The sequence below is a fragment of the Pinus tabuliformis genome, chromosome 7 (assembly GCF_031772625.1).
Source record: "Pinus tabuliformis cultivar Carrire ecotype Pingquan chromosome 7, CPIR1, whole genome shotgun sequence".
NCBI classification, from domain to species: Eukaryota; Viridiplantae; Streptophyta; class Pinopsida; order Pinales; family Pinaceae; genus Pinus; species Pinus tabuliformis.
Genome location: NC_142293.1, coordinates 1,227,595,647 through 1,227,615,698, shown reverse-complemented (window position 1 = coordinate 1,227,615,698; position 20,052 = coordinate 1,227,595,647). Strand labels below are relative to the sequence as shown.

General features: G+C 39.3%; 1 protein-coding gene across 6 annotated transcripts in view; it reads right to left on the bottom strand.

Annotated features, from left to right (window-relative positions):
• LOC149251810 (uncharacterized) overlaps nt 1–20,052 on the bottom strand; it is a 395,150-nt gene that overhangs the window by 197,465 nt on the left and 177,633 nt on the right. The window lies entirely within an intron of this gene.

Sequence of the window (20,052 nt, the reverse complement as noted above, 5' to 3'; positions counted from 1 at the left end):
GGTACAATGAGGTGCTGGAAAGAGTGCACCTAGGTTTGTCCAAAGCCAGCTAGCTTAAGCCCAAATGAATAATAAGAAGTCCCCCTCAAATATGTTTCTGCTCTATCTCATGGCTCTGCACTGAACTGCGCAGAAATACGCTGCTGGGTGTGAAGATCTGCTGCTAGAGCCTCCGCCGGTGCTCAGAAAATTCCGGGAAATTAACCCCAACCTCTCCACCAATAATCCATAAAAACCCACGAAGGAATTGGCCAAATGTTGCCCTCGGAATTTCCGCCCAAATTTCCCTTAGCTCCTCTAGTTGCTACCTGGATTTGGACCCATATTTGACCCCTCGAATCTGCCCAGAAAATTCTGCCAAATTACTTCTGAGGTCCTTGTCAAAAACACAGAAAGGGTTTGTCCTAGTTTTGACGCTCCAAAACCGACACCAAATGTTTGGCCCTCCTCCACCAGGAAAAGATGTAGCCTGTAGCAGATGTTGCGTTTGTTGCTCTGCCAAAGTGCTGGAAAAGCCCCCACAACACTTCTCCGAACTCCACCTCAAGATTTAGGCCCAAACTCCCTTCGCTCCTCAACTCCCATGTGTGTCTCCTCCAAGCATTGTGCATCTCTGCACTATTGTTAGTGTCTCCTCCACACAACTCGTATCCCACTGCTGGAACAATCAAAAAAGGATGGAACTCCCTCCTTGGGTTGGCACTCGAAGTCCACCAAAGCAAGGGTTGAGATCTTCGCTTAGAGACACTTGTGTGCTAAACAGCACTTGCAGACTCAGCTTCCGCTCAAGCGTTCAATGTCAAAGACCAATTTCTGAGTAGATGAGCGAATGACAAAAATGCGTGCCTCTTGCTCTTTTTATAATTCGTGGCTCCTTCTCTCCTTATGGTCCCCACTCTCTCTCTCTCTCCTAATTCGCACTCCCTTCTCTTTCCTCTCTCTTCCAAGAGTGCGAGTTCCCTCCTTGGGTCGAATTTCTCTTTCTTGTGGTCCCCACTTTCCACTAGAGCCGCAATATTCTCTTTTCCTCCTAAGTCCCAGTGTCGGAATTGCGTCCTCTCCCCAAACTCATCTCTAATGCTGAAAATCAAAATTGGGGATATTACAGTCCTCCCCGCCAAAAATTGCTTGTCCTCAAGTAATGCCTGAACCAGTGCCTCCTCTGTCTGTTGATCACCCATATCACCATCAATAATACCGAGGTCCGTAACTGTCGAAAATAGCCGGAATTGCCAGAACTGCCAAAACTGTTGGGAACAGCCGAAATTGCCGAAACTGTCGAAACAGCCAGAGCATCTGTCTCTGAAGGAGAGCAGCATGCAAGGGACAACTAACTAACATTGGGACAGTTGTATGATGCTTAGTAGCAAATACACCAAGCATTCAATGTTACAGCTAGCATGCAAGGGACAACTAGCATGCAACAACAAGCATGCAAAGGACAACAAGCATGCAAGATGCAGCCAGCACATAGGTCAGTATGGCAACATGGTGCAGCAATGGCACATAATGCAGTACAGTGATGGGTACAGTCATGATTAATGAAGCATGATGAGATGCAGCATAGTGATGATGGGTGCAGCATGATGCAGCACAGTGAGGTGCAGCATGATGACGAAATGCAGCACAACGATAGGTGAAGGAGTCACCTTGGAGAATCAGTTGAAGCAACATGTCTTCAACTGATTTCATGTATCATCTTCGTAGAGATGATCTATGCTCTTATCTAGATAAGTCAAAGTGTTGACTTTTGTTGTAAACGTACTATCTCTCTCTCTCTACTGAACTACTGAAGAACATATAAGAAGAATTGATCAAGGTTTTCCCCACATTGGGGTTTGTCCCTGGCTAGCGCCACATCTTGTGTCCTCTTGTCTTGGCTTGTCTTCTGCGATTTATGTTTATGTTCTATCTACAGTTTACTTTAATGCTGATGTGATTGCTAATCTGGAAAAGATATTGAGCAAACTGTGAAAATTGAAATAAATTGCTCTAAGCATAGAACATACCTAAAATTAACATGGTATCAAAGCTGAGATGAAGACAATGCCCAAGCAAGAGTGAAAGAGCAATCACCAAAGACAGTTGGGGTGAAAGACAGTTGGGAAAGGACAAAAGGATCAGTGGATTCCTCATCCCTCTTCAAATTCACCGAGGGTAAAGTCGAAGCAGATAATATTATCAGAATGGCGTAGCGGAAGTTTCTGATGACCTACCTAAAGATCACTTCATTGGGAAGTCTGGATCTAAGGGTGTAAGGAAAGGCAGATGCCTTGGTTGCAATAAGTTCGGCCATTATGTGAAGGAGTGTCCGAATGGCAAAGACACATCTCTTGATGAAGATAACAATCATTCTAGGGACATCTTCAATGATCAAAGGAATGACAAGTAATGCAGGTCATCAAGGAAATGGCCGACTCTTCAAAAAAAAAAGCAAGGAACCCCAAGCATATAGAATCAAATGTTGTTTTTGATAAGATAAAGAAGCATTATCTTGTATTGGCCCTCTCCTTCAGATTCTTTGGGAATCTGGCTTATTGATTATAGTGCTTCAAGGCACTTCATCAGTTAGTAGGGTGCACTCTCTAATTTGGTAGAGATGGAAACAATTGTGGGATTATACTTGGAGCCAATGTCACCTATCCTAGAAAGGGTGTAGGGAATGTTACCCCTCAATTGAATGAGGGTAACTTGATTTATTTATAGAACCTCTTTTATGTACCTGATCGCAAGAAGAACCTGGTGTCCATTTTGGCAATGGAAGTCATAGGTTACAGGGTAGCACTCATCGATGGAAAGGTACGTGTTTGAAAATAGAATTTTCAAAGATGTTTTTGAGTTTAGGGTTGTATCAAGTTGCAGGAAGTCCACTGGGGACCATGTCCATTGACACATAGCACCGGAGGTCTGTGAGTCAGATGGTGACAAGGAGCTTGAATTCAAAAAGAGCATGAAAGTACATGTCTGAGGTGTACCGAAGGAAAATATTACAAGGGGACCATTCCCCTCATGTAGCAGACCCACAGGTTTGGAACAACCCGAGGGGTTTGAGATTCATGATCAGGAATCTCACGTATGCAGGTGGAAGAAAGCCCTCTATGGCTTGAAGCAAAACTCCCCAAGCGTAGTATGAGAGGATTGATAGTTGTCAGATAACGCTGAGATTCACTAAGAGTGAAGCCGATCCAAACCATTGTTTGAAGGTTGCGGATGATAGACCTCTCATACCAGCACCTTATGAGGACGACCTATTTCTGATAGGTGCAGACCCTCTCATTTGCAGAAGTAAGAGGGAGTTGGATTCCAAATGTGGAATGATAAACTGCAAGCCTATGACTACCTCGAGGATCTTAACTTTCAGAATTTATATGGTAGTGATGTCGGACCAGATTTGGGAAATGCCTCTGAGTTTTCATAAACTCATTCGCGTTGATATTCTTGGTGAACTTCCGTCCGGACATATGTTTTGCAGTTAGCATGGTGAGCTCATATTTGGTTGAGCCTCACTGGATTGGTGCAAAGAATCTTCTAATATATCTTCAGGGCACAATCTCTCATGGATTGAGATACACTGCCGGAAATATGAAACTACGTGATTATTCGAATGCTGACTGGGCAGGCAGTGTGGAGGATCACTAGAGCACTTCTCAATGCTAGTTCTCTTTGGATTCTGCTTCGATATCATGGATGAGCAGGAAGCAGAAGTCGGTTGCTATAAGCACCGCCGAGACCGAATACATAGCTACGAGTATGATCTCGTGTGAAGCTGCATGGTTGCAGAAGCTCTTAAGTGAGCTGTTTGTACACATGATGAATACCACTGTAATTCTCTGTGACAACCAGAGGGGGGATTCGATTATTGAGGAATCCTGTATTCGATGATTGCTCCAGCAGATAGACATTAGATACTGCCTTATCTAGGATATGGTAAGTCGATGAGCGAGGTGGCTCCATCGCATTGAGACTGATGTAAAGGTCGCAGACATTTTGTTAAAGCCCCTGGGAAAGGTCAAATCCGTGACTTTCCCGAACAATTTGGAGTCGTTGAGAGACCTTCTTATAAGGGTCCTGCATGTTGCATGCATTGAGCTCTGGGAGCTCTGGGGGGCTTGGGGTACTTACTGGAGCAACATACGATGTACAGGATGATAGGTTCAACCTTCCCCTGTGATACCCCGTGGCGACTGTGGAATAGGATGATTAGTTCTCCTGTGGGCCGGGATGATTAGTTCTCCCATGGCAACTGTGGAACAGGATGATTAGTTCTCTTGTGGGCCGAGATGATTAGTTCTCCTGTGGCAACTGTGGAACAGGATGATTAGTTCTCCTACGAGCCAGGATGATTAGTTCTCCTGTGGCGACTGTGGGGCAGGATGATTCGTTCTCCTGTGGATAGGATGATTAGTTCTCCTGTCGAGGCATCCTACCCATGCAGTCTAGGACTCATGGGAAGTACCTCATCTGATCAATGAGCAGGGAAATAGGGTTAGGGACCATAGTAGTACTATTGATGGACGCATCAATGTATCTACCGTACTCCCTATACTAGGATGACCTCCATTGATCTGGGATCAATGACACTAATCTAGGATCAATATGAGTGGTTTGAGACACTCTCTTGTGATATTGATCTGGGATCAATAAAACTGACTTCGGGTCAGTAAGAGTGATGTGACACACTCCCTTCAGACGAAACTGACTTCGGGTCAGTAAGAGTGATGTGACACACTCCCTTCAGACGAAACTGACTTCGGGTCAGTAGAGAATGGTATGAGACATTCTCGATCAATTATTCTTCTTCATGGTTCAGCAAAGCAGAGCAGAGCAGTGTAGGGCACTGATGGCAGAGATAGTACAGTCGGAACTATGCTAAAGTGGCTTGTTTTTGCAGAGCCGCAATGAGCTACAACTTCTCATTCTCTATCTGGAAAAATTGACCAGAAAGTGAAATATATTTCTGCTCGAGAAGAGCACAATTCTTTTCTGTGGTAATGGTGGTAGTGTCACCCTAAGCCTTTGATGTCTCCAGCTATTCCTGTACGCTTCTGCTTTCTGAACAATAACAGTGATATTGCAACTATTGGCTGCCTCTTGCAGCTCCGCGGCTGAGATGAAGAACGACATTTTGAACCACCCTGCTTTTCTCAAATCTCGCAAATTTAGTTATTTGCTTTCTTCCAACCCTAGGCAATTGGTTCCGCCCACCTCATCAATGCTGCCATGGAAAGAAGAGAAACAGATATAATAAAGGTTCACGGAGTGATGAATCGAACCTTTGACTTCCCGCCCGTAAATGAACAAATGATGAAGCGGAAAGAGGTTGCACAGATCTTCATTTCGAATTCCTTGGCCAAGTTTAAGAGCCTCTAACTTCCTTAAAGACTGACATTGAATTTGGCTTATTGCAGATTTATATACAGATTTGGCTTATTTGAAAGATAAAACCGTTTTTTCTTCACGCAATCACCAAAACAGGGTCCTGAAGAACCGCAATTTCCTCTAAAACCGTTAGGAATCCAAGGAAACGATTTTTGGGTTATGTAATTCATTCTATTCCAGAAAAAAACCCATGTCTTCGTTTTTCTAGATTTGTTTTGGTTTGATCACAACACGTTTCAAAAAAACGTGTCAAAACTGTTGCGTCTTCTGGCAATGCTATAACAAAATCAAATATTCAGTTCATCGAAAGGCCTGTTTGGTCACATGAAATGCAACTCTGAAACCCATCGAGATGGAAGAGTCACAACAAAATGAGACACAAGACTGATAAGATCTCGTGTGGACTAGTGGAAGGAATTTCAGACGTCGGATTCTGCCAGGAAGGTAGTCAAACGTTGGTTTAATACAACGGTTCAGAGATTCTCCATCTGTTCCTTAAGATTGGCTTTGGCTTGGATGAGCAGACTGCCCAATTTGAAGGATGTTTTTAGTGAGGCAGGTGTGGAAGATGGGTGCATCAAGTTTGTTGGCTTGCTAGGAACATGAATAAAGAGTATGCTACAGGTGAATCGATTTTAACAGGGTTAGATGGAGATTGCGCAATGGATTCCTTAATTCAAAAATTCACCTGTTATGTGAAAAACAACATGTTGCCCATTTTGTGCAACCAATGCATTGCCCAATATGCAAACAATACATTGTTCCAAAGGCATATAACTTTGAATGTTTCTCTAATAAGATTATATGTTGCTCTAAAGGCTATTCAATAAATTGATAAACATTTGAATGCTCTTCAGGAATGGTAAACAATTTTGAACGCTATTGACGAACATTTGAACGTTATTCATTAACCATTTGAACACTCTCTAGGCATGAACGCTCTCCAAATGGAAGTTTTCACTTTGCTCATCTGCGTTTTTATCAGACTTTCAATTGAAGTGGGCTAAGAAAAATAAGGATTTGAATCTTGGAGAGTATTCAGATAGCCATTTCTTGTTAACCCAACATTCACCATTGCTTTTCTTAAGGTAAACTACCGATTTAATTTTTAAATTTGAAATCAAAAATAAACGAGTTTTTAAAAAAAAATGATTTCGATTTCTTATAATGTTGTAGTTTTTATGATTTGTGTAAATTTCAAGCAAGAGATTTTTATTTAATTTCAAAAGTAAATCAATAGATCTTCTGATCTTCCTGATCACTCGAAGCACAGGAAGAGAGCATACTAACTTATTGATTGGTTTTATTTTTATTTTTGTAGGTTAGCGTGGATGAATTGGCTCACGTAAATTTATTCATGAGAAATTTTGATGATTTTTTTTTTGTTATTATTTTTGTTTTTTGAAAACAAGACTAAAAGAAAACCATATGAGATCTCATTTTATTTTTCTAATATATTCTACCTTAACTTGAAAGATTTTTTTTATTTTTCTAAGTGAAAGAATGCTTCCAGTGAAGCCATCTACGGACTAAGAATTCGAAAATGCTCACATCAAGATTTAAAAATTTTACCTTATGCTTTGCAAACATGTGAGTAACCTGTCTTATTCTTGGAGTTGGCGCAAGGTTTTTTTGAAACCTCTCGTTGATATTGTCCGTGCTCTCCAAGTACCTGTTTAACATCTTCAATTTTCTCATCCATAGATGGATTAGTAAGAAATGAGGGGTTTAAAAACTGAATTTGAAACTAACTAAGTACGAAAAAAATAAAAAAACTCAAACTTGAACTCCTTTATGAAAATCCTGCTGTCACCAGGTTTCACAGGTTAATCCATAAAAAGAAATTGCAATAAAAATAACTTCCTAAGTCTATCTCCAAATGATCCTCCCCGGAAACGGCGCCAAAATGTTGGGTCTAAAATGCGGATGCAAATTAGAGTTTCATTTACTATCAATCCAAGTAAGTAAACTTCGAGGATCATCCAATATATATGGACTTAGAGACAAACTAAATTAAGCTAGTTGAAGAAATATTAAAGCTCTCTTACAGGTGACTGTTCATTAATATTTCTAATCAACTATTTAAACTCATGAAATTAAAGCTCTTTACACATAATTCTGATTGATTGCATGAAATACTAAAGCTCTCTTACAAGAGACTATTCATTTATATCTCAAGCATATAAATCAAAAACTTAAACTAATGAAATCAAACATTAAATAACAAATCAGATTCATTGAAGGAAACATTAATACTTTCTTACGAAAGGTCATTCATTAATATTTCAAACATATGAACCTAACAATTAAATCTAATGAAATTCACAAACATAAAATAAAAGCTCACCAAAACAAAAGTGTACTTGCTATGCAATGGGGATCCTTCCAAGGATTCACAAGCACACCAAAAGAGAAGTCAAATGTAGAAGATCAAAGAAGCTCCATTTTATTCATCATAATCTTCAAAGTACAATGGCTAAAAGCTCATATGATCCAAACCAAAGCTATTCTAAATTCTACTAGGTTCCAAGATTCTAAAAATTAAGATTACAAATAAAGGAGATAACACTCCTATTTATACAACGAGATGAGATAACAAACTCATAATGATGATCCACTATTCCCTCTTCAAATCCACATATCTCTCAACCAATGGTGACACATAACCTTATCCTTCATGATCTCCTCAAATTCGAATTTGAAGATAGAGTGCCACATAAGGGTGCCTTGGAAGCTTCCTTTGTACCTACACATGTCAAATTTCTCATTCCAATTGTTAGGTATAAGAGTATGGATATTATTTTCTAAAGTTTAACCACAAATTCTCTTAAAAATACTAAGAATTAATAATGTTTTGGAAAACACAATGGTAACCCATATAATGATGAAAGTGAAACTAATGTGATGACATGGTGGTGGAATAGAGGTGAGAAAATGTATGAATGGAGAGAAAGTGGATGTTGAATGGAGTGAAAGTGGATGTAGTTTAAGGATAATTCTTAGGCCCAACACTCTTATCTAGATAAGTCAAAGTGTTGACTTTTGTTGTAAACGCACTATCTCTCTCTCTCTCTCTGTTAAACTATTGAAGAACATATAAGAAGAATTGATCAAGGGTTTCCCCACATTGGGGTTTGTCCCTAGCTAGCGCCACATCTTGTGTCCTCTTGTCTTGGCTTGTCTTCTGCGATTTATGTTTATGTTCTATCTGCAGTTTACTTTAATGCTGATGTGATTGCTAATCTGGAAAAGATATTGAGCTAACTGTGAAAATTGAAATAAATTGCTCTAAGCATAGAACATACCTAAAATTAACACAAGTTCTTTGGATGAAGCAAACTTTGCAAGATCTTCAAGTCAAGTTCGATGAGCCTATTCCCATCTTTTGCAAGAACACCAATGCCATCAGTATCTCCAAGAATCTTGTGATGCATTCCAAAATGAAGCACATTCCGATTAAATATCATTTCATTAGAGAGAAGGTCGCTGAAAAGAATATTAAGTTTGAATATGTTGGCACAATGGAACAAATCGCTGACATCTTTACCAAACCATTACCTCGTGAAGCATTTGAGTATCTTCGCCAAAAGCTTGGGGTTCTCCCAAATTTTCATTAGACTCTTTCTCTTATCTACTCGAGTAGAAAGGGGGAGTAGAGGTGTATACAGGTATGCAGGATGGCTGTTTGTCAGGGGGAGTTACCCTTTGCCATTGATGACAAAGGGGGAGAGAAGTCAGTAGGAAGAGGTGTCATGATCGCAAGGGGAGTACTTGTGTTGCCATCAATGCCAAAGAGGGAGATTGTTGATCGATGGTTGTCATTAATGTCAACCCAAGCATCACCAAGGGCTACCCCGATCTTGCATGGGCATTTTGACTTGACAACTTACTCTATTCTGAGTCAAGGATCTTCTAGATGGATTCTACTCATCGAAATGTTTCCTTTGATATATGGCACGCCAAGTAATTCTTTACGGTTTCAGAGATATTCATGTTTGAAGTTGGTAACCTTAGTTAGTGGACTAAAACTCTATGGAGTTGTGGCATGGCACTCATAATTGGTTGTGGTCATTGAATAGTCAATAATTAGTAAAAAAATTGCTCATAAAATCCCTCCAACGTTCACTTGTTGAGGACTATTAAGTTATGATATGTTCTATGCTTATAACAGTTTACTTCTTTTTCTTATTATCTTCCACAGATTAGCAATCACATATACATAAAGTAAAGTGCAGATAGAACATTAAACAATCGACAGAAAACAAGCCAAGACATGAGACACAAGATGTGGCGGCTAGCTAGGGACAAACCTCACAATGTGTGGGGAAACCCTTTGATCAAATCTTCTTTTATCTTCAATAATTTAGCAGAGAGAAATAGTACAATAAATCTTATTTATATCAACAGTAGCAAACCCTAGATCAGCAACATCAGCATTAGCGGCTTCATCATCAAAACTAGGGCAGTCGATATCTCAAAAACCAACCGTCGGATCAGCTTGATTCCACCACCAAAAGTTACAGCCTTCAGAAGAGGTTCAGATGAACCTACAGCGCAGATCAGAAGAGGAGGTTTGATGGTCCACGTTGGTCAAACTTTGGATCTACAATTGCAGCTTCAGTTTCAGCAGCTTCAGGCTTCACATGTGTGAGAGAGAGACCCTTTTCTGCGCAGTAGAGAAGAGACTCTTTTTTGAGCAGTAGAGAGAGAGAGATGTGATGAGATGAGTGAGTGCAAATGAGAAAAAGTCCTCCTATATTTATACACAACATTGATGTTTGAATAGATGCGACTATTGGGCTTCTGAGCCTACATGAGTTGTAGGTCGGCTTGATAATAATTCCATAATCAAAATAAATTCATATCTCCATAAATACTTATCGGAATCGGATGATCTTTAGATCAATCCTACACCTCTCGACGAGAGCAATCTAATAAAAATATTATTAGCCATGAATAAGATGACCCACATGAAGTTTGACCCTAGTTGCCAATTTTAACACTCCCTCTCAACTAGGGAGAACTTCATCTGCAATCTGTCTGTCGGTCGCTACTATTCATCCATTAAATGCACTGCCTTGTACAGCCTAACCCTTGCCCTGCTCTACTCTATTCTTCCTATTTTGCTTTGTCTTGTTCTGCCCTGTACTGATCTGTATGGCACTGCTCTATTATGCTCTACTCTGCTTTTGTCCGAATTATGAAGAAGAAGAAATGATCAAGGATGTATCATACTGACTCAAAGTCAGTCTCAGAGTATGTACCACTGGTCCTAGACCAGTCTCAATCAACCCGAAGTCAACGTCATAGTGAGTACAACTCCTACCACTGGTCCCAGACCAGTAACATCCTCCACTAACTCAAACTCAGTCTCAGAGTGCATACCACTGGTCCTAGACCAGTCTCAACTGACCCAAAGTCAGTTTCATAGAATGTACCACTCCTACCACTGGTCCCAGACCAGTATCATTGATCCCAGATCAATGGAGGTCATCCTAGCGTAGGCAGTACAGTAGATACAACGATGCATCCATCGGTACTACTATGGTCCCTAACTTCATTTCCCTGCTCATTGATCAGATGAGAGGTACTTCCCATGAGTCCCAGACTGCATAGGTAGGATGTCTCGACAAGAGAACTTAATCAATCCCGTCCTCACAGGAGAACACATCAATCCTGCTACAATCGCCATGGAGAACACATCAATCCAGGCCGCCATGGAGAACACATCAATACAAGCCTCACAGGAGAACACATCAATCTTGTTACAATCGCCATGGAGAACACATCAATCCAGGCCTCACAGGAGAACACATCAATCCTACTACACAGGAGAGCGAATCATCCTGTTCCACAAGAAAGCGAATCATCTTGTCCCACAAGAAAGTGAATCATCTTGTTCCAGTGTGCACCACCAGTGGAGGGTGAGTCACCCTGTGGTCGTATGTTGCTCCAGTAAGAACCACAAACCCTCAGAGCTCCCAGAGCTCAATGTATGTGATGAGCCCCAAAAATGAGTAATTATATGGGTTCATTCAGCCTCCTAATTTGACTTAATCCACCATTATCATTAGTTTATTGCATGTTTTTTATTATATTTATGCTAATAGAGTGAATTGGGTTAGTCATTATGCCAACAAGTCTAATGTGTGCTTTATGCAGATTTTTAGTCAATTTTGAGACAAAATCAAAGGTTTAAATGAGCACTTGGCAGCGAAATTCGTGGAGAGGATTTATAGGAAGGTGTCCCCTTCATCTATGAGCTCTTACCTCAAATTTTCCACCACCAGCTTGGAGTTCAAGGGCCACCACATAGATTATCACAAAGGCAGCCGAGCAAGGGCTAGTAAAGTTGCTGTCAACTACAAGTTTTGGTAGCCGAGTTCCTAAAGTTTAGGAGGGCTGTTGGGGTCCTCAATTTGTATAAATAAGAAGGCCTAGGGCCTCAGCTCAGTTAGCTAGTTGGCAGTTCGATTTTAGTCATTTTTTAGTCATTTTTTAGGCAGTAGGTTAGCTCTGCATTTCAACACATTTTCAAGCTTTTTCTTGTAGACAGTTTTTGGGATGTAACTATTATTTCTTGCTCAATAAAGATGAATCCAGCTTTGCACCAGCTCTAATCTCTCTTAGGAGGCTGTAGCTCTTGGGGTTGGGCCCAACCCAAGTGCCCAGTACCTCCTTTGTGTACTTTTATGTGTCTTTGTTGCATTCTTAGAATAAAATCTGTTATTTAGGTTAAAATATTGTTTTGTTATTTAGGTTGTTTTTGATGATTAAAATAGTTTTTCATGTTCAGGTTGATTTGATAGGTTGGTAGCAGAAAAGATATTCAAAAAAGGCCATCAAGCAGCCCTTCATCTCACCTCTCCCTCCTTTGGACCATGAGCTGAGACCAAAGTGTCCTTGCTGCCATAAAAACATTGTTCTTGCTTCTTCATGCAATTTCTAGTGTTAGATTCTTAGTTGCAAAAGTTAGTACCAGTTGTGATTACGTGCTTAGATCCATTCTTGCTTGGTTTCCATAGTTTTTTTACATGATTTGCTGCCAATAAACTTTTGTTCATCATGCTTATGGTTTCTAGGTCAAAGTAGGTCAAAATAGCTAGATCTTTGGTTTTCTTAGTCTTTGTTGATTAGTTTTGGAAAATAACATGCAGAACACCTGTGATATCTCTTTGCCTACCCTTACTCCATCAATACAACCTGCTCTTTCCTCTAACTCAGAACACCTGTGATATCTCTTTGCCTACCCTTACTCCATCAATACAACCTGCTCTTTCCTCTAACTCAGATTCTTGCCTTTCATCCGCCACATCTTCTCACTTTGCCCTAAGCCCTACAGTCTTGGGCAACATTACTTCTCCTATCTTCGAACAAACCCAATCGCCTTAATCACTTCTCAGCCTCATGCACTAGGTCCTAGACCTCTTCACAGCCTCATCCAATCTCCATTTCCACTTTCCCACCGGTTTTTCCTCCATAAACCCTCAAAAATCCTCTCTTGGCTCTTCCTGTAGAAACATCCAGTAGAAGCTACAGTACATCCTAGAGAACCCCTACAGACTTCCTGTAGAAGCTCACGAAAACAGTTTCTTAAGATCCGAGCACTGTGAAACTCTCTGGAAGGGTGCTAGGGACCCCTTAGGCCCTCTTCTCACCTTCCCAACCTCCTGCAAGCATTTCCTTTTGCCAATCCACCTCTGCACAATCAAAAACAGTTAAAGCACACGCATAATAATTCTGCCAACTTACTCAAAAATACAAAAAGATGTTTCTTTTCAAATTTCACTTCAGAAGTAGCTTAGACACATGCACTTAACCTTCCAAGGAATCAATGCCATCTTTTTCAGTAGCTTTCATCCTTTTTCTTTCATCAGTAGGGCTAGTTGGTAAAACTAGGGTTTGCATTTCCATTCAGCTTTTTAGTTTATTTCTGCAAGTAGATTAGCCTCCTTTGAGTTCGCTTTCATCCATCAGTTAAAAGCTTCTTCTAAGAGCTCATAGAAGTTGGCTTAAGCTCCTAGCGGACTTGTGCCAGCTGATCAAGTGACAGCCGCGGCAAGAGCTAGTACTTGTGCATATAGCACCGTTGCTTCCAAGTTTGTTACGAACTACTGGGTTGATAAAATTAAAGAAGGGAGTTCCAGGAGTTGCAGCGTTATTGCTGCAATACTGGGGCTCACCAGTATGCAACATGCAGGACCCTTGTACAAGGGTTTCTTGACAACTCCAAGTCGTTTGGGAAAATCACAGATTAGAACTTTCCTCGGGGCTTTGACAAGTTGTATCGACCTATACATCATCTTAATGCGATGGAGCCTCCTTGCTCATCGACTTACCATATCCCAAATGATGTCTATCTGCTGGAGAAATCGACGAATACGGGATTTCTCAATAATCGAATCCCACCTCTGGTTGTTACAGAGAATCACAGTGGTATGTGTTCAAACAGCTCACTGAAGAGCTTCCCCAACCAGGCAGCTTCATACGAGATCATAATCGTAGATATGTATCTGGTCTCGGCGATGCTTATGGCAACCGACTTCTGCTTCCTCCTCATCCATTATATCGAAGCAAAATCCAAAGAGAAACAGCACTAAAAGTGCTCCAATGATCCTCCACACTACCTGCCTAATCAGTGTTCGAATAATCATGCAGTTTCATATTTCCGACAGCTTATCTCAATCCGTGAGAGATTGTGTCCTGAAGACATCTCAGAAGATTCTTGGCACCAATCTAGTGAGGCCCAACCAAATATGAGCTCACAATGCTAACTACAAAACATATGTTCGGACGGAGGTTCACCAAGAACATCAACACGAATGAGTTTTTGAAACTCAGAGGCATTTCCCAAATCTGGTCTGACATCACTACCATATAATCTCTGAAAGTTAAGATCCTCGAGGTAGTCACAGGCTTGCAGTCCATCATACCAAATCTTTTCAGAATCTTCACCACATATTTTCCTTGAGATAGGAAAATTTCCCTTGGCTTCTACCACACTTCAAGTCCTTGGCTCTTCATTTCAAATTCAGAAGCCAACTCCCTCTTACATTTGTGAATGAGAGGGTATGCACCTGTTAGAAAGAGGTCATCCACATACAACACCAGTATGAGAGGCTTGTCATCTTCAACCTTAAGGTAAAGGTTAGGATCGGCTTCACTCCTAGTGAATCCCAGCTTCATCAAGTAGCTATCGATCCTCTCATACCATGCTCGGGGTGCTTGCTTCAGCCCATAGAGAGCCTTCTTCAACCTGCATACATGAGATTTTCAATCATAAATCTCAAATCCTTCGGGTTGCTCCACATAGACCTCTTCTTTGATCGAACCGTGCAAGAACGCGGTCTTGACATCCATCTAATGTAGGTTCCATCCTTGTGAAGCCACAAGGGCTATGATCAAGCGGATGGTCGTATATCTGCCAACAGGTGCAAATATCACATCATAGTCTATACCTTCTGTTGACCATTACGTGTCAACGGCCCATAGCAGTACACCCCCTTTTTTTCGCAAAAGGGATAGCTCTTAATCAACATGTCCATGCCATTCGATAGTCATCGTCGACCTGATCATGTTATGTTGTAAACCCAATCTGCATGTGTAAATTGTAAATAATCTTAGCAGATCTGAGTCATGTATGTAAACTGCCTAGGCAAACCCAAGCTTCTAAGTGATAATCTACATTCTGAAAGGTTTTTTGTCTCACCGATCTATGATCGGCAGAGTTTTCCTTCAACCTAACCCCAAAGCCGGAATGAATTGTAATTAGAATCTTAGGTGAATCCTAGTGTGCTTCAAGTCTATGTAAAAGTGATTTGGGAATAGACCTAACTACTTGATTAGGCTATTTTATTGCAAATTGCTTGATCTACTGAATTATGTTTGTTTCGCAGAACTAGGTGGTCTATGAGGGTCTATGTCAAATGGGTTTTCCCCCCTTGAGATGTAAAATTGTAAAAGTCATGATGTAAAGTGTCTTGAGGGTTAGAAAATGTTTTAATCCCCTCATAAGTCCTAAGTCCTAGGTCCTAGGTGATTTTTCCAAAGGCTAAGTTCGAGGATCCAAAAAATAAAAAATAAAAACAACAAAAAAAATAATAAAAGATATAAATAATAAAAAAATAATAAAATTTAAAAAATAATAAAATAAAATAAAATTTAAAAATAAATAAATAAATAAATTTCGAAAAATAAAATAAAATAATAATAAGTCAAATTTTTTAGAATTTTAATTTATTAAAATGCATTCAAAAATTCGACGGATGAGATTAAAAGAAATTTTGATCCTCATCGACGGTCGAGATTAATTTGACATGGATCACTCGAACTAGCTGTTGGGAATTTTTTCTTTAAATAGTGTGTTAGGGGTCATTTGAGATCATTCGATCTATGAGTCTTGTGCTGAAGAAAGCTCTCTTGTAATCTTTTTCTTGTGCAATAAAGAAAGACTTTGGGGTTGAAATCTTGCTGGTGTTACTCCACTGAAACGCTGTAAGCTGTGACATTTTTTTGCATAAATTTAGTTTCAGCCATTGGTAATAGCTTGATGAAGAGTGATGTTGAACACAGGTATCTTGTTCACTCACTAGGGTTTTAATGGTAGTAGAATTTCTAGAAATAATGGCAGGTATCTCCATTGGATTTGGAATTTAGTACTGTTTTTTCCCTCTTTATTGATAGTTGAAGTGAGTTGTGCAGGAAATCTAGATTGAGAAGATCAACGGGCGTTTGGGGAAATTCTAGGCTGAACCAGCCAACTCCCCAAAAGCATCTTCTTGAAGAGCCCGGCGAGTTTCGATCCTGGGTTTATCATTTAAGTTTATCTTTTGAATTCATGAGAGATTTTCTGAAGTATCTCATAGTAAATTTAACATTTTGAAAATATTTCTGTGGATTATTGACAAATCTAGCTGCTTAGAGTCATAAATCTGTGAATGTTGTAATTTAGCTGGTTCTTAGAGTTTCTAGGGTTTCATTTATTTTTTTTTTACATTTTTAGGTTCTGGCTGTTTGTTTTCATTGTTTTCAAGTTGCAGGTACAGGTTTTCAATTTTTCTGAAAAGGGTCGTCTATTTGCTTGTTGGGTTTCATTTCCGCAGGAAATTTTTCGAAATTTTTTTTTTAGAGAGCCTCCTGGATTGCTGCCAAGTTTCAGCACTGTCATCTTTCAACTTAGCTTTCTATCTATCAGCTCCTGCAGAAAAATCTGAAACAGAGAATTTAAATTTCTTTGATTTTGTGGAAAGTTTCAGGGGTTTTCCAGGGCAGTTTGTTTGTTGCTGCCTAGGGTTTTCAAATTTTTTGGGAAAAATTTCGAAATTTCTTTTCTTCAAGTGTCCAAACCCTCACATCGTCCTCAACCCTCTCCACGCAGCATCATTCTCAGCCTTCACGCAATTGCATCCTCACCATTTCCCCATCCGCTAGCCACTACTCATTCCACGCAACTCTCTCAGCATATTTTCCCTCTGCCAAATCTGTTGTTCCTTTTTCTTTTTTTTCCAGCGTGCATTCTTCTTCCCGTTGCAGTCTCCCTAAGCTGCGTGCTACCTGGTCGAGGCTCCCTTCAAACAAAAATGCGTACGTCTTACCCCTCACGCAGTGCTGTCCTGCTCCATCCCTTTGCATATTACTTCTTCGCAGCGTTTAAACGCTGCTCAAACTGTTCATTCTGCTGCCCCTCCTCCCTCTACAGTTTCAGCTCTCGCACCTGCAAATAAATTCGCCGTCAACTCCTTCTGCATACCTGCACACATTGAAACACAACAGCTGCATTCTCCGTTGTTGTCAAAACGCCCAGGCCTGCGTTCCTCCTGTCGCCGTCGAGCTCAGCTGCACTAAAACGCATTTCTCTCTTTTGTAACAGGTTTAATCGTAAGTATTTTTTTTTTATGCGTACGGTGGCTTGGTTTTGGATAAGTTTAGATTGTATTTGATTTTTTTTATTTTAGATTTTATTCAAAGCGTTAGATATTTAGATTATGTTTTGATGTATTAGGTTAGCATATAGTTTTATATTTCTTTTAGTTTAGTATTAGTTATATTTTAGTTTTTCTGTTGTGTTATTTTAATAAAACATAAAAAATTAAAAGTTAAAAAAATAAAAAAATCTCAAAAAAAGCAAATACGATTTCTTTCTTTTACGTTAGGATTATAGTGTTGTTACATAGTTTTAGTTTTAGATTTTTATTTATGTAGATTTAATTCAGTTTAACGTAGTTTCTTTTGGGTTTTTAGATTTTGAATTAATTCAAATCTAGTATCATTTCGTTTTGACTTTTAATCAAAAGAAAAATATAAAAATATAAAATATAAAAAGGCATAAAAGTTTTCTTTTTTTTTAGTTTAGATTTTAGATTTAGTTTGTTGTTTGAAATTTTTTGATTTTTTTTGTTTAAAAAAAAATATTTAAAAATATAAAAATCCTAAAAAGGGCAATCTTAGGGTATTGATTTTATTTTTGTTATAGTTTAGAACTTTATAAATTTTTTAGATCAGATTAAATTTTGATTTTATTAAGCTAGCTTTTAGTTTTAGATTTATTTGTTTTTATTTTAAATTTGAAACTTTATAGCAAAAATCAAATAAAAATATATAAAAATCATAAAAAGTTGTTTTTCCTGAAATATTTTTGTGTCACATTTAGTCTTAGCATATTTTGTCACGTTTCCAAATTTTGGTGTATTTCACTAAGGATAATAGGTTTTTGATGTGGGATTAATATTTATCATTTTTATGTGGTTAAACATGCTTAAATGTTCCTTTGAAGATTAGCTATATGAAAGTGATCACTGAGTAGCATTTAAAAATTGCATGGTTATTTTAAGCATATAATCCTTTGAATTTTAATCACTGGATCATTATTAAAGCGTTGTACTTTTGTTGAATATCTTGCATTTTGCTTGGGATATTTAATGATAAATGATTGTTAATGGTGGAATTACAAAGACCATATTTTTTCAACATTTGATAAACAATTATTTAATTATTAACTCCATAAGGCAATTATTAACTCCATAAGGCACTGGTCCATTAACTTCTAAAATCAATTAAGTGCTAATCTGGCTTCTTGTGTCTCCCAACCCAACTGGTCCACAGTTGGTCATCCTTTACCCCATAGGGTCTACTCTACGAGTCTACCCCCCTTAGCCGCGAGAGATGGCTTAAACGGAGAGATCGAGGATCAGGGTGACAGCCCCCGGTCTGAGCGTTGTCGTGACAATCTGTGTGACAACATTTTTTGGTGCCGTTGCTAGGGATAGAGTTTTTTCTGTCCTTGGTCCTTTTCTTTTGAGCTTTTCCATGTTTCACTTCCTATCCGGGTGGCGACTCCACTTCATATATCATCTGCAAGAGTGTATACTAGAAGGCATCCAAGCAGTTTGTGCAATCCTACTCCTGATCCTGAAAGGGCTCTCAGGGTACGATTACACAAACTCTCTTCTCGTACACTTCTTGTTAACCTCGAACAAGAAGCCCTCTCTGATATCCATTTGCTTTTTACGAGTCTGGTTGGGCACGACATCATGGATATATATGCTCCTTGCGATTTTTCTAACATTCAAGGTTATCCCAATGATCTTCCAATGCTTGGGATAGATAAGTTGCCTAGCTTTCATGGAGATAACGCGATTAGTGCTAATTCACATCTAAGAGCGATTTTTCTAACATTCAAGGTTATCCCAATGATCTTCCAATGCTTGGGATAGATAAGCTGCCTAGCTTTCATGGAGATAACGCGATTAGTGCTAATTCACATCTAAGAGCTTTTAGTATATGGATGGCTAAGTACGCAAGGTCTGCTGATTTCGATCATGAATATGTTAGAATGAGTCTTTTTATTATAACCTTGGCGGGCGATGCTCATGAATGGTTTGCAGAAAAGCCTCAGAATTCATTTAATTCCTTACAATCGATAATTGATGCCTTTAAGGAAAAGTATGGAGATAAGAGTGAAGGAAGACACCTCGTGAAAGCTATTAGCATAATAAAAAAATAGAGAATGAAACTGTTGAAGAATCTAACAAAAGGTTTAATGATATTGTTAGAGAATTACCTCAAGACTATAAACCTACCGACAAATCTCTTCGAGATTTTTACATTGATGCCTTTAGTCCTAAGCCCTCGTATGAATTGAGGCGTGCTAGACTTAATGACTATAGGGATTGCCAAGCCTTAGCTATAGAGTTTGAAAAGGAAAAGGCGGCATCTGAGAAGTCTGAGATCCCAAGTTTCGATAGGGCTGCTACGAAACTAAAAGAAACTAAAGGAAAAGCAGTTCAAGAGCCTGAAAGCGAACTTGTTCTGAAATTGCTCCAAAAGATCGAAAGCATGGAAATTAATCATAATAAGGAGATAGCTACTTTGCAAAATAGGTTGGTCCAAATGGAAAGAGCACAAACGCAAAATTTCCAACCTCGAAATAATAATAACAGAAATAATAATTGGCAAAAGAAGGGTCAATCTAGTGAGCAGAGACCTCCTAATCCGTTTACTAATTTGGTCGATAATGCTCCGCCTTACTGTCGGGTTTGTGATGCTCTTCATGAAGAGGCCACTTGTCCCATCATTAGAAGAATTTTAGATAATGGAATGTTTGGGGCAGGTGATCAAATAAATGTAGTGGGTAACAAGTTTCCTTTGTCTATGGATGATTGGATGGAGGTCAAG